Source organism: Suricata suricatta, chromosome 6 (assembly GCF_006229205.1).
Source record: "Suricata suricatta isolate VVHF042 chromosome 6, meerkat_22Aug2017_6uvM2_HiC, whole genome shotgun sequence".
NCBI lineage: Eukaryota > Metazoa > Chordata > Mammalia > Carnivora > Herpestidae > Suricata > Suricata suricatta.
Genome location: NC_043705.1, coordinates 87,056,927 through 87,070,271, shown reverse-complemented (window position 1 = coordinate 87,070,271; position 13,345 = coordinate 87,056,927). Strand labels below are relative to the sequence as shown.

Sequence of the window (13,345 nt, the reverse complement as noted above, 5' to 3'; positions counted from 1 at the left end):
AGTCAGGTAGGGAGACAGGAAAGGAAAAACCAACAATGAAAATTCAGGATAATAAAGACAGAGATACATGCAGAGTGATGTGGGGGCCACCAAGTGGGGAGAAGGGACGGAATGTATTTTCAAGGTATCTTACAACCGGTACGGACAGATGGGTCTGAATGGTTTGTCTAATGTATCAGAACAGATCCCAGCCTTTACACAGGACTGAGGGAATATCATCAGTTCATGGCGGGCTAAGAGAGTTTCACGGAGGAGAGGATGCTTGAGTTAGGCAGACAGACTTCAAGAGGGCAAACTATAGGCCAAAGGAACAGTCAAGGCAGAGAGGCAGGAAAGAGAGTCCGGTGTGTGATTTCAACAAAACAAAAGTTCCTAAGTGCAAGCCTATGGTTCACAGGAGGCTCACTCAAAGAAACAGTGATCTGGTCTAACAATGGAAACTGAACAATCTTATTTATGACACACATCTGTTGGGCAAGTGAAGGAACTTTCGAGGGTGATTTTTTAACATACACTGGGGTACAAGCTGCAGAAGTTAATGCCCCTGGAAGGTGCAATTGAGCTGGGTGTGGCCTCGAAGGTTAGAAATGGTTGGTTGGGCTTCAGGTTAAAGGCCCTTAGCTTGGTGGTCATCCTTTCGCTCCTCTGACCTTGGAGTGTCTGGAACCTTCTGATTATCAGTGGCCCAAATACCCAGAAACCCTAGTCCTGGTTTTCCCAGATGTAGGAGCACAGTGAAAATCTAATGGACCCCACTCTGGTCTCGGAGAGGCTAGCTCCTGATCCTCAACTGCCTCAGTCATTGTGTAATTAACCTTTGGACCCCAGAAATGATGGCTCCATAACAGAATTGGAAGGTCCTCTCCAGGACAAGAAGAAGCTTCTGGGCTGAGACCTTTTCTCTTGACAATCTGAATGCCAAAACTCAATCCAGTATAACAGCCATTGCTTGGATCTGTATCTCTAAAGTGACCTAGCCTGAAAGGCACCAAAAAACACCCACATTTTAGCCCCCCTCACCTCAGAGAGAAAGAAATATAAAATCAGTCTACCTCATCATTTTTCTCTCCTTAATGCATTCTATGAATATTTTGCTTTAAAAGACTAATGTGCTGAGGACTTGGGAAAACGTATTTGTGTGCATTCATTAAGTCTCCGGCTCAGAAACACATTCTGGGACTAATTATTTTTTAACTAACTAATCAGCATGTTTCATTCATAAATTGGGATTTATCAGTACAGCCCATGAAAGGAGAGAACATATTATTATTTTAATTTGGTTAATATGCAAAAATGCGCTGTGTTTGTAATGACCTGCTTTCATTGAATAGAGGCAGGCTAGAAATAGTAGCAGCTTTCTCTAATGAGGGTGCTGGCTCCCGGCCCCAGCTGTTCGCCACTAGACACTCTGTTTGCTTCCTGACCCACCAGTGAGTGTGTGCCTCCTGCAAGGAGGCAGGAGCGATCTCCTCACAAGACAAAAATCTGAACGCCGGGGTGTTTGTTCTGATAGAACCAGTTACACCCGCTTTGTTCGTGGGGAGAAAAAGAAAAGCCTGGAGCACGAGGGTGGAGGGTGGTGGGAAGGAGTGTTCACTTTTGTTGGCTGGAACACACACACACACACACACACACACACACACACACACACACAGATGCCCTGAACCTGTCAAGAATAGGGCCCAAATCCATTAATAAGAGATTCCACTCTAATCTAGTGATTCGTGTCCTCTCTCAGCCTATTGTGCCTGCTATCCCATGTGCTGTGTGTCTGTCATGCAAATAAATCCTATTCTGAAGTCCCCTGATAAAGGGATTTATTTATCAGCCCGACCTGAGTAGTCCATTTGTTCCTGCAAATGAGAGGCTCCTCCTTGCTCCCACGAACCCTGATTTTAGAGCCTAGGAACTAGGACTGCAGGTTCACCCAGTTTATCAGGAGCCTGGATTATCTCCCCGCCCCCTCTGACTGTCAGGTCCTGCTTTGAACCGGAATTGTTTTGCCCCTGTGGCTCCCGGGGAACTGCTCCGGACTCACACAGAAGCATCAGGAGGGGTGGGGGCAGAAGTCACCACTGGCCTTTCTGTGACACACTGGAGCAGGGTCCAGCTGCATTCTTTCTGCCCAGCCCTGGTGCCAGTCTGCCTTGGTCTCCGCCCAGGGACATCCTGATGCGGCACATTCTAGAACCAGGAGCCGCTTTTGTGTTTTAAAGAAGGACATTTCCTCTTCTGTGTGTGTTTTTTTTTTAATTTTTACTCTAGGAGCTATTTTTAAATTATGAAAGAAATACACGTGTTCAGTATAGAAAATTCAGGAAAAGGAGAAAACTATCCATTAAAAAGTCTATAATCCCACTACTGAGAGCGCACAGTCCTCTTGGGGGTGTTCCCTTCTGCCCCTGTGTGCCCGGGCCAAACCGGCCGCCTCCGTGAGTGAGCAGTTTGGGTTTCCTCTATTTGTGAAGCAATACTGTAAAGCAGGGTGGGGGGAAATTATGCTGTGTTTTAAATGTTTATATGCAACAGTGTCACATGATTGTTAAATGGCAAGAGTATATCTGTGACTCAGTCAGTGTCACTATTCGGAGTATCCCTGTGATTATTTCTAAAACTGCATTTAAAGATCATTTCAAGGAGTACCTGGGTGGCTCAGTCAGTTGGGCAGATGATCACGTCATGATCTCACCATTTGTGGGTTCGAGCCCTGCCTCCGGCTCTGGGATGATGGCTTGGAGCCTGGAGCCTGCTTCAGATTCTGTGACCCCCTCTCTCTCTCTGCCCCTCTCCCACTTGTACTCTCTCTCTCAAGAATAAATAAATAAACATTTAAAAGAGAAAGAGAGAGAGAGAGAGAGAGAGAGAGAAAGAGAGAGAGATTGTGTCAAAAAGCTAAATTTGAGACCTTAAGTGAACATGAGACCCAGTCAAATTGTTTTCCTCGGTCCCACCCGTACCCCACCCTCATGGGCCTTGTCTATGTGCCTTTGTGCATGCATTACATTAGGGATCATACTATCTTCACATTTTTATATTCTGACTTAATAGTTACTTTGTTACCATTTTTACAAGTCAATAAAAGTTCTGCAAGAGAGCTTTGATAGCTACCCAACATTCCATATGCAAACTTAGCACTTAAGTTTTTACCCATTTATGAACATTTCAGATGATTCCTTCCCCCCCCACTATGATAAATAATACTGCGCTGAACATCTTTTTTTAAATGTTTATTTCTGAGAGAGAGAGCATGACCAGGGGAGGGGCAGAGAGAGATTGGGAGACAGAGGATCTGAAGCAGGCTCTGCGCCAACAGCAGAAAACCCGACGGAGCCTGGAACTCAGGAACTTTGAGATCACCGCCTGAGCGGAAGTCAGACGCTTAATGGTTTAATCAACTGAGCCACCCAGGGGCCCCTGCGCTGAACATCTTTAGATGAAAATCTTTGTAGCTCTCTGTGGTTACTTCCTTTGGATGGATTTCTAAAGGGAAAATGACTCAGTCACAAGCTCAGAACATTTTGGTGTCTTGTTTCATGTTGCTCGATTTATTCCCAAATAGGTGGTACTGACTTATCGCGAAAGTTACAATATTTTCATCATTTTCATTAATCTTCAATTGCAAAAGGAATTCCCAGAGTACAGGCTCTTTGTGTTCTCCTCCAATCTCTGCATCCCTCAGAGGTAGCCACAGTTTGCGATTCAGCAAATGTCCTCTGGTAATGCGTTTAATTTGTTATCTGAGTGCTTCTATGAAATGTGTATCTATTGAACTAACAAAAACTTGTATATCTCTGTAACTATAGGAAACATGATATTTTTGTGTCTGCAAAATGTAAAAATCACTTTTTTACACAAATGATATCATATTGTATATGTGTTACTTGATTTTTTTCTTCCCGCCTTCAGCTCTCTGTCTTGGAGCTTTTACTGTGTATATATAAATCGACTGCACCCTAACTTTGCATACAGTCCCATGGGATAGATATAGTGTAGTTTTGACAACCATTCATCTCTGCATAGTTTGGTTGATCCCAATTTCTTTTTTAACTTTTACAAATAGTGCTGCAATGTATACCCTTTTACACAAGCATATCATTTGAAAAGGTTTTTTCTTTACAGCAGAAACCAAGAAATAGAATTTCTGGGTCGTGGGTGAGGTACGTTTTGGATAGGCACTGCCAAAGTGTGGAGGGCATCTTAAATTACTTTTATGAGGGATATTCTAGAATGCCTCAGACTCAGGCGTCATTATCAGGATGTAGATCTGAAATGTTCTATTAGGTGGGATGTTACCCAAAGGTCTGTTCATGTATTCACCTGTCAGCTTGTCCATTCCCATCTTCTGAGAGAGGACCTGGAGGGCCCTTATGTACATAGTCCACAGTTGTCAATGAATGTGGGTTAGGTGCTCTCCTCTTTACCAGCCACACCCTCGAGGGGCCTCAGCCGGACACCCGATTCCTTTCCACACCTGCCAACCCCTAGCTCAGCTTTCCAAACAGCGCTCAAATTTCCCCTCTTCTTGGAAGCTCTCCCTGGAGCCCAGGCTGAGTAAGGCAGCCTCTCTTCCGTGTCCCCACGGCACCCGTATTTACCGGCTTGTCGTGCTTACTGCAATGTGGAAGCCAGTCATTTCTCCCCTCTTGCCTTGGATAGTCCTGGGATCTCAAGGATGCATCACCTGACGCATACATGCGGACTGCTGACTGAACCACATGCATGTACCCAGGGCAGTCTGTCAGCTTTGAAATGGAACAGGCCAAGTGTATGCAGCATTTTTCAGACAGAGCTCCACGGACAAAGGCTGTAAACAATTAAATGGCTAATAGTTGACCCTCGATGGCAATCAATGTTGATAAAAATGATGAACGATTGGTAAATAGAATACACCGTGAACTCTCTCTCACACACAAATTTAGAACCTGGTCATTCACCTCTCTGGAAAGTGTTCATAACACTCTTTGCTTCGCTATTTCTCCATGAAGTTGAGAAGTTTCCTAGGCAATTTGTCTTTTTAAATGTGTCACAGGGATGACAAACGGCAGCAGAAAAGTGGCTCAAATAGTTTGAGTGTGGCAGCTTACTGTCATTGATCTCTGGGTAGGGTCTTAACCATGAAAAGACATGGATGAAAAAAGACTGGAAATAAAGATATGGGAATGTGAATAATGGTGGCATCTATGGAGTTAGGGCAATGCAGGAGATGCTTTTTGCTTTTTTAAACCTTTCAGATTTTTTTTGCCATGGATATAAATTCATTTGAAATCAGAAAAATGGAAATCACCAAAAAACGTCTAAGGTTAATCATATTTCTAAGGAGAAAACTTGAAATAATTGTGATGTGTATACCTAGATGATAGAAGAACGTAGTTCCAAAAGGACTAACCTGAAATATCAGCTCTCAGACTATGTAGCCACTCATTGAGCATTAATTGGAGAGGGAGGGGAGGACTAAACTAGGGGTGGCATAGTGGATGCCACCTTCATGAAGCTCACAGTTTAGTGGGAGCCACAAACTCAAGTACGAATGGTGGTCAGGCAGCAAAGAGAAAGAAGTGAAATCCACCTGCTGGCCCACTACCAATATTTGCTAACATTTGCAGGCCCAGGGAAAGAGTATAAAAAGAAGTCCATCTACCATATGTCTAAATACTTAGAAGTTATAAATAGAATTAATAAACTGAAGTATCGGCTAGTCTCCTACCTTGACAAATACACTTTTACAGTGACCTGTAAGGCCAAGTTCAAAGTTAGAATTCTCAGACTCTTCAGACTTCTTTACCTAAAGATGATGATATGGGGAGAACTGCTCCCTAGTCCAAGATCTCTCTCTCACACACACACACACACACACACACACACACACACACACACACACACACACAGACACACACACTGCAATAGACCATCCACTCTTCTGCTCTCCCCATGCCTGCCTGGAGCTCACATTGAAAATGACTTTGTGCAAGTGGATAGGCATCTTGGCCTGCCCGTTCAAGTTTCATTCCCTTCCCTCCCCACTAAAACACTCGTAGCTTTCTCTGGACACTCCTTAGGCCCAGGGTATGCACTCTAGCAGTGCTATTCAGCTTTGGAAGAACCAACTGGGAAAGAGGTCTCTATGGGCTCTGGAAGATGGCACAGATCATATGGGCAGGGAGTTCCATGGCCCCTAGGTGCCAGTAGTACGGTCTGTAAGAGGAATTGCAGGCATCCCTTGGCCTCATGAATTTTGGCTGCATGAAGAAGGGCACCTTTGGAGACGGGACAGAGTGGTGCCTTTAAGGCATGGGCCGAAGGTAGGGTCCCAACCGCCTGGCTCCTAAGGCAGCACTGTCACCTGGACGGGGTAGGGACTATGGTGAACTGGATAGTGATCACCTCATCTTATGAGAGTAGCAACTACTTAAAAAAAATTTTATTTTAGATTTTTCTCTACATATATATAATATACAGATGTTTAACACATTATTCGAGAGGTGGATCCAGTCCAAAAAATACAGAACGCTTCATGACTTTTCGTGTCCTCCTTGCGCAGGGGCCATGCTAATGTTCTCTGTATCGTTCCAATTTTAGTATATGTGCTGCCGAAGTGAGCACTTTAATTTTTTTTTAACATTTTATTTTATTTTTGAGAGACAGAGCGTGAGCAGACAAAGGCAGAGAAAGAGGGAGACACAGAACCCAAAGCAGGCTCCAGGCTCCAATCTGTCAGCCCAGAGTCTGAGGCAGGGCTCGAACCCACAAACCGTGAGATCATGACCTGAGCCAAAGTTGGCTGCTTAACCAGCTGAGCCACCCAGGTGCCCCATAGAGAGTAGCAACTACTTAACTCCAGCCCTGGATTGCCATATACAGGAATCCAGATGGCCACATCTTCCATTAAGAAAAAAAAAAGACAAGACAGTTTTCTTATGAAATTGCATAATTTCTACATGGTAGTAAGCAATAATTTTTTAAAAAAGTAAATTACTCTGCAGGCTTAATCTAAAGTATCTGTGAACCACTTGTCTGTGACCTCAGTGGAAGGAAAGAAAATTAAAATTCCATTTACATGTTGCTTGGCCATTATTTGGTTTTGAAAGTGATATTCACCAATTTATTAATGTCACTTAAGCCCATAAGTAAATGATGTTACGTCTCCATTGCTGTATATATGTTTGAATTTCATGCATCTTCTGTTATCCAGTAGAAATCCAATTTACTTGGTACCCTCTAGTACTGACATATGTCCCCAGAACCCATCAGCAAAGTCCTGATGTATGGATTTTTTTTCCCTGTTGCTGACTTTCATCATGTTCTCCTCTGGTCTCCCAAAATGACTTGAGCACATACCTCTGACTTCACTTCCCATACACTGCTGTTATTAGGTCTTTGTATCTGTCACTTTGAGAATTATCTGCATGTCCCCAGGGCCTACCACAAAGTCACATGATAAACACCTCATATATGTTATTGATTCTGAACTGAATTGGTTGGGGGTTGGTGCTCTGTAATCCCCCACATCTCCCCAATTACAAATCAATAATAATCGAAGCTGACATTTCTTGGACATTTGCTCTAGGCGGGGTGCTGTGCTAGGGTTTTACGTGTAGTGCCTCATGTTATCCTCACAACTAACTGCTTAACAATTTTTATCCCTGTTTTCCAGAGGCAGAAACTGAGGCTCAGAAAGACAAATAGACCTGCTCATGAGTCGTTTGGCAAATGTCAAATGGCACTCTGGCAAATGTCAGAGATGGCCTTTGAACCAATCCTGCCTGATTTAAAAGGTGTGTGTTCTTAACCAGTAAGCCAATGCTGCCCTAAAAGTGCCACTGACAATCCTTTGAGACACTTTCAGGTGGCCCACAGGGGAGCTCTGAATTACTAGACTTTTGTTTGACTCCGTATATGTTTATTTCAGAGTGTGTTAGGAAAAAAATAAATGGCACCATCTGTTTATCACATGACATTGATTTTTCTATTTACATTAGTGTACAAAAATTTCCATTTAAACTTACTTAGTTAAGTTCTAAAAAATTGAGTCCATTTACAAATAACATTGGGTGGATAATAGACTAGGTAATATAATAATACAGCAAAAATTATGTGCTTGACTATATAAAAAGAATAGAATTTGAAAACCTCTGCCTCATAAACCACCACATAGGGATTAAAAAGAAACACACATACAATGAAATGAATGTTTAAACTCTCACCAGGCACTTACAAGTTTGTAGAACGTTGCTTAGAAAATGCATCCCAGACCCTAATGAGGGCTCCAAGCAGCCTCCGAATTTCTAAATTTGAATCATGTTTATTTCTTTTTCCTTTTTCTATTTTTAGAACTTAAATGGCCGAATGGATTAAAAAATTGCCTCTAAATAAAAAATGAGCTAGGGGCCTGGAGCTCTCTTCTGCCTCATTTTAACTCTGAGCAAATGGTGAATTACGGCACCCTGGACATAGTGGTTTCTAACTGCCAAGCTGCCAGACTTTTAAATAACAGCCGCACAGAAGTGTGGCCATAATGCTACCTATTTCCCTTGCTAAATTTTTTATGCATTTATTATATTTTACATGGGCTGTTGCACCTGAAGGTACCTTGGTGGGGGCCAGGTCATTTCAAGAAACCCATTACTGAGAATCAACTCAGCCACATTAGAAACTGGTTCATCTCACTGTATATAATATTATTCATTAATATTATATAATTACTGCCTCTGTAGTTGTTTTGGGCGGTGATGACTTTACACATATGCATATGTATGTGTGCGTGGGCGTGCACTATCCAATGGCTTTAGGCAATCCACTTCATTAAGAAGCTGTTTAATATTGAGGGTATATCAATACAGACTAGCTTAATGCAATCATGGAACTGTACCTAAACTGACCTGGCCCAATGAGGCTATTACCCTGTATAATGTGCTTCACATAAGATTGAAGTGGTTTACTAAGTTTATAAAACCACTCTCCAGGATTTATAGTGACTGATTTGCCAGAAGATCCTCAGTGTGGTAGAAGGGTTATGCCAATAAAACCTGCTGTGTACTAATAGGAGATGGCTGTATTTTTCATAAGGCAACACAAAAGAGCAACAATAAAATCTAGAGTACTCTTTATAAGATTTTCCAAAGTACATTTATTGTTAAATTCAACCTAACATTTATGATTTTGGATTTACTTGTGACTCGTATATAAAACAAAAAAAAAGATAAAAGATAAAATTCAACCTTAATTCATCAAACACTGATGAAAGGCCCAGAGAATACTATAGAGAAAAGAGCTTCTGACCCAGAGGAACACCTCTAGTGACTGGGATCTAAGTAGTCATTTACATGATAGTCAATGATATGGGCAAGTGTCTCTGCCAACTTGGGAAAAGACACCACCTTTGCTGGGGGGTCAGAGGAGGCCAACGAGGGTGCTTGAGTAGGAGTTTCCCTGGCAAGCAAAGTAAGTGTTGTTGGCAAACAGACGCACACGGAAAGGCCTAAGGACATTGTGCGATGAGCAGGGGAGACATTTTTTTGACTTCTCTAAAGACTTCCCCTTCACCTTGGCTAGCAGAATTCTGATTTTGTTTTCTGTTTCATGCTGGGGGTTATTTGGTCTCAGGAAAGGTGGGCCTGGGTCTGGTCTAGATCATGGCATGTGACCTAGTTCTGATCAAAAAGATATAAAAGTATATATGCTGAAGGCCCCTAGGAAAGACCTACTCTCCTTGATCAGAAGAAAGCTCATGAGCAGAAACTCAACTTTTTGAAGCCCTTGGTTTCTTGACTCTGAAAGTCACAGTATGATGACTAGGTCTGTGGGAGACATCTTAAGACCCTGAAGGAAAGGCCAAGAATGTCTAGAAATTCCGACCCAGAGCCCTGACATCACTGACCAGTCAGCACAAGCAACTGCCCACCTCTAGACTCCTTGATGTGTGAGAAAAATAACCTCTTATTGGGTAGGTCATTCTTGCTCATGCATTCTGTGACTTATAGCAAATGGTATTTGTGACTGATGACAAGTTCATGGAACCTCAAGGTTTTGGGTTTTGGAACAATATTCTGGGGAAGTTGCACAAAATGATGCTGAACTGTCATCTGGTTGGTTAGGCGTATGGGATGCCATGTTAAGGAGTCTGGCAGTGCTTTTTAGACAGTGGGTCCCTTTCCGGTGGGCAGATGAGCTGATTGCTGGTAGTACCCAGACAATGCAGTGCATACTCTCAAATCACACGATGAGAAATTGAGGTCCCTTTCCATTCTCTTTCAGTCCCTCTAATTATGTAAACAAGACCTTTTAAGATTGGGCTACTAAGTCTTTTTTTTTTTTAATTTTTTTTTATTTTTGAGAGAGAAAGACAGCATGAGCAGGGGAGGGTCAGAGAGAGAAGGAGTCACAGGATCTGAAGCAGGCTCCAGGCTCTGAGCTAGCGGTCAGCACAGAGCCTGACACAGGGCTCAAACCCACGAACTGTGAGACCATGACCTGAGCCGAAGTCGGACACTTAACTGACTGAGCCACCCAAGCGTTTTTTTTTTTTTAATTTTCTTTTTAATCTTTTGGGCTACTAAGTCTTTAGCACCTTCCTAACCTTATTAATCTTCCTTTTTAACAAGGAGGAAGAACCCCTCAAAATTAGGGCCTTTGATTTGCAGTCAGGGATCTAGAAGAAATCCATACAATTAGTTTGTTTTCAATATTTATATATTACAGTTATTTTTTGATTCTAGTAAATGGATGGTAATTGTCAGTCACTTTGAGTGATAAATCACACTACCTTCAACAAGTTTTTAAGTTTTTTTTAGAAGGTAAGCCGACTTACACATCCAGAAGCCACTGAAAGTGTTTCAGCAATGGAGTAATGTAATTAGACTCCCCATTTAGAAAGATTCAGTGAGCAAAGCCAGGTATTAAGCCTAAAGATAGTGTCTGCAAAAAAATCCAGGTGAGAAATGACCAGGCTTGAACCAAAGCAGGAGATGGAAAGAAGGAGGAGATGCTGAAGAGAAAAATGAAGAAAACATGGGGTCCAACTCTAAGAGGATGGAGGAGGAGAGAGAAGGAATTTAGCATGACTCCTATGTTTGGCTTAGCCAACCGAGAGAATGAATCATGGCACCACTGAGTAAGCCTGAGAAAATGGGAGGAGACTAAGGCTGGCCACAGTGAACTGGGGATGTTCTGGGGATCATTAGTTTTCAAAGTGTGTTCCATCAAATCAGCAGCATCGGCATCACTTGAAAACTTGTTAGAAATGCAAATTCTTGACTCTGCCCCATACCCATTCAATTGGAAATTCTAGTTTGTTTTAACTAGTCCTCCAGGTAATTCTGAAACATGCTAAATTTGAGGACCACTGGTGGAGGAGGAGCTCTGAGTCAAGGTCTCTGGGCAAAATAACTGATTTTAGACACAGCCTTTCCCTGGACCTCTTTCCTCAACTACAAAATGACTTGACTACATGACTTCTCTAGGCCAAAGTGCCTCATCCATCAGTATTCACCTCCCCTATTCTTCATTGGTAATAGAGTGTCACTTTTTAATGAGGCACATGAGCATGAAATAAAGACCATACTTTCCAACCTCTTCTGCCCAAATTGCGTATGGCTGAGTTCCTGCCAGGGGGAGGAAAACAGAAATGATGTGTAGGTCTTCTGAAAAGTTTCCTCATGCTAAGCGAAATAAGTCAGGCAGAGAAGGACAGATACCATATGTTTGGACTCAGGTCTAACAGGAGAAACCTAACAGAGGACCATAGGGAGGGGAAGGGGGAAAGAGAGTGGGAGAGAGAGAGGGACACAAATCATGAGAGACTATTGAATACTGAGAATGAACCCGAGGGCTGAAGGGGGAGGTGGAGGGGGAGGAATGGGGCTGATGGTCATGGAGGGGGGTGCTTGTGGGGAGAAGCACTGGGTGTTATATGGAAACCAATTTGACAATAAACTATTAAAAAAAAAGTTTCCTCAAAGAGGAGGGCCATGTCTTTCTTCGTCTCTTTCCTCCTTCCTTCAGCCTAAAATACAGATGTGATGCCAGGAGCTTGATCAACTATCTTGGATCTTAGGCAGAAGTTACATTTTAGGGAGGGAAAGAATAGGATAGAAGGAACCCAGTTTCTGATGACTTCTTGAATCCACCCTCCCAGCCCTATACTGACTTTCTCAAACCTCTTTTATGTGAGAAAGAAACTTTTTTTGGTTTTAGTCATTGTTATTTTGTTTTTCTGTGCTCTTACATTATTTTGAGAAAATCTCTTGTACTTTAAAATTTATGAGAAAATAGTATGAGAAAATTTAATCAGAATATCTTGGGGAGGGAGAAGAGAGCCTGGAAATCTGCATTTGATAGGCTGTTGAGGGGACCAATGCACATTGAAATGTGAGGTTAGATGCTTATGAATCAACTCTTAACTGTCCTTTAAGAATATATATACTCCAGGAATAGGGGACCAGGAAATTTGGATAGAAAAGAAAAGGAGCATCATTAGTCATTTTTTTAATAATGCCTTTCTATGAACCTTTATTGGTTAAGGATTCCAAAGTGCAACTCTTTTGGTAGTAAAAATTCTGGCTGAAAGGAACTCATGAAACTGAACCAGTGTCTATGAGTTTATGGCTACACTGGGGCTAGAATTTTGGTCTGACCTCTGGGCCCTGCATCTTCTGCAAGCTCTAAAAAGCTATTCTTTTTCTGGTCTTACAGGTGAAAATCCTTCAGCCTACCCACAGGGTATGAGGCAGCAGCTGGTCAGCAGTATGGCCAGGGTTTGGGGCCTGGAAGGGAAGTGTGTCTAATCAAAACACAAGGGGGGATCTAGGTCAGCAGCTCATCCACATAGGTGGCCAAGGCCACAAAAGAATCCAAGTCATGCCATGTGATGCATGTCAGTTTGGAAGGTCAACCCCCTGTTCCTGCTTACCTAAATATTTGCCAGGATAAGGCAGTTTCAAGTGAAGCATGTCGGTGTCCTGGACCTTTCCAAGCCATTTATTCAGGAGCAGTGCTTTGGAGACACTGGCTTCACCACCCGCACCAAAATGGCGTGTTAACTATGGACTCTATGTTAATGATAACACCTTAAATGAAAAAGCAGGAGGAAAACAGTGTTTAAGATGCAGAGGGTTTGTGCGGATTATAAAACAACAAACAAAAAGGGAACATATAACCCAGCCATTAACTGTAAAACAAAACAGAACAAAACAGGTTTGTTTTTCCCCCTTAAGTAAACATGTACATTTTTCAATATCAAAACAGGGAGGAGATTAGAGGTGGAGTTTGATAAAACCCACTTTCAGAACTTGGTTTTATTTCTGTCTAGCTTGCCTTCTGGGAGTAAGCTTCCAGATACTTTTGGAAAAGA

General features: G+C 42.4%; 1 non-coding gene across 1 annotated transcript; it reads right to left on the bottom strand.

Moving 5' to 3' along the window:
* Window positions 1-6,493: 6,493 nt before the first annotated feature.
* LOC115295029 lies at window positions 6,494-6,600 on the bottom strand. Its single transcript, XR_003910263.1, has one exon. It is a non-coding gene; the product is annotated as a U6 spliceosomal RNA (small nuclear RNA).
* Between the last annotated feature and the right edge of the window lie 6,745 nt (window positions 6,601-13,345).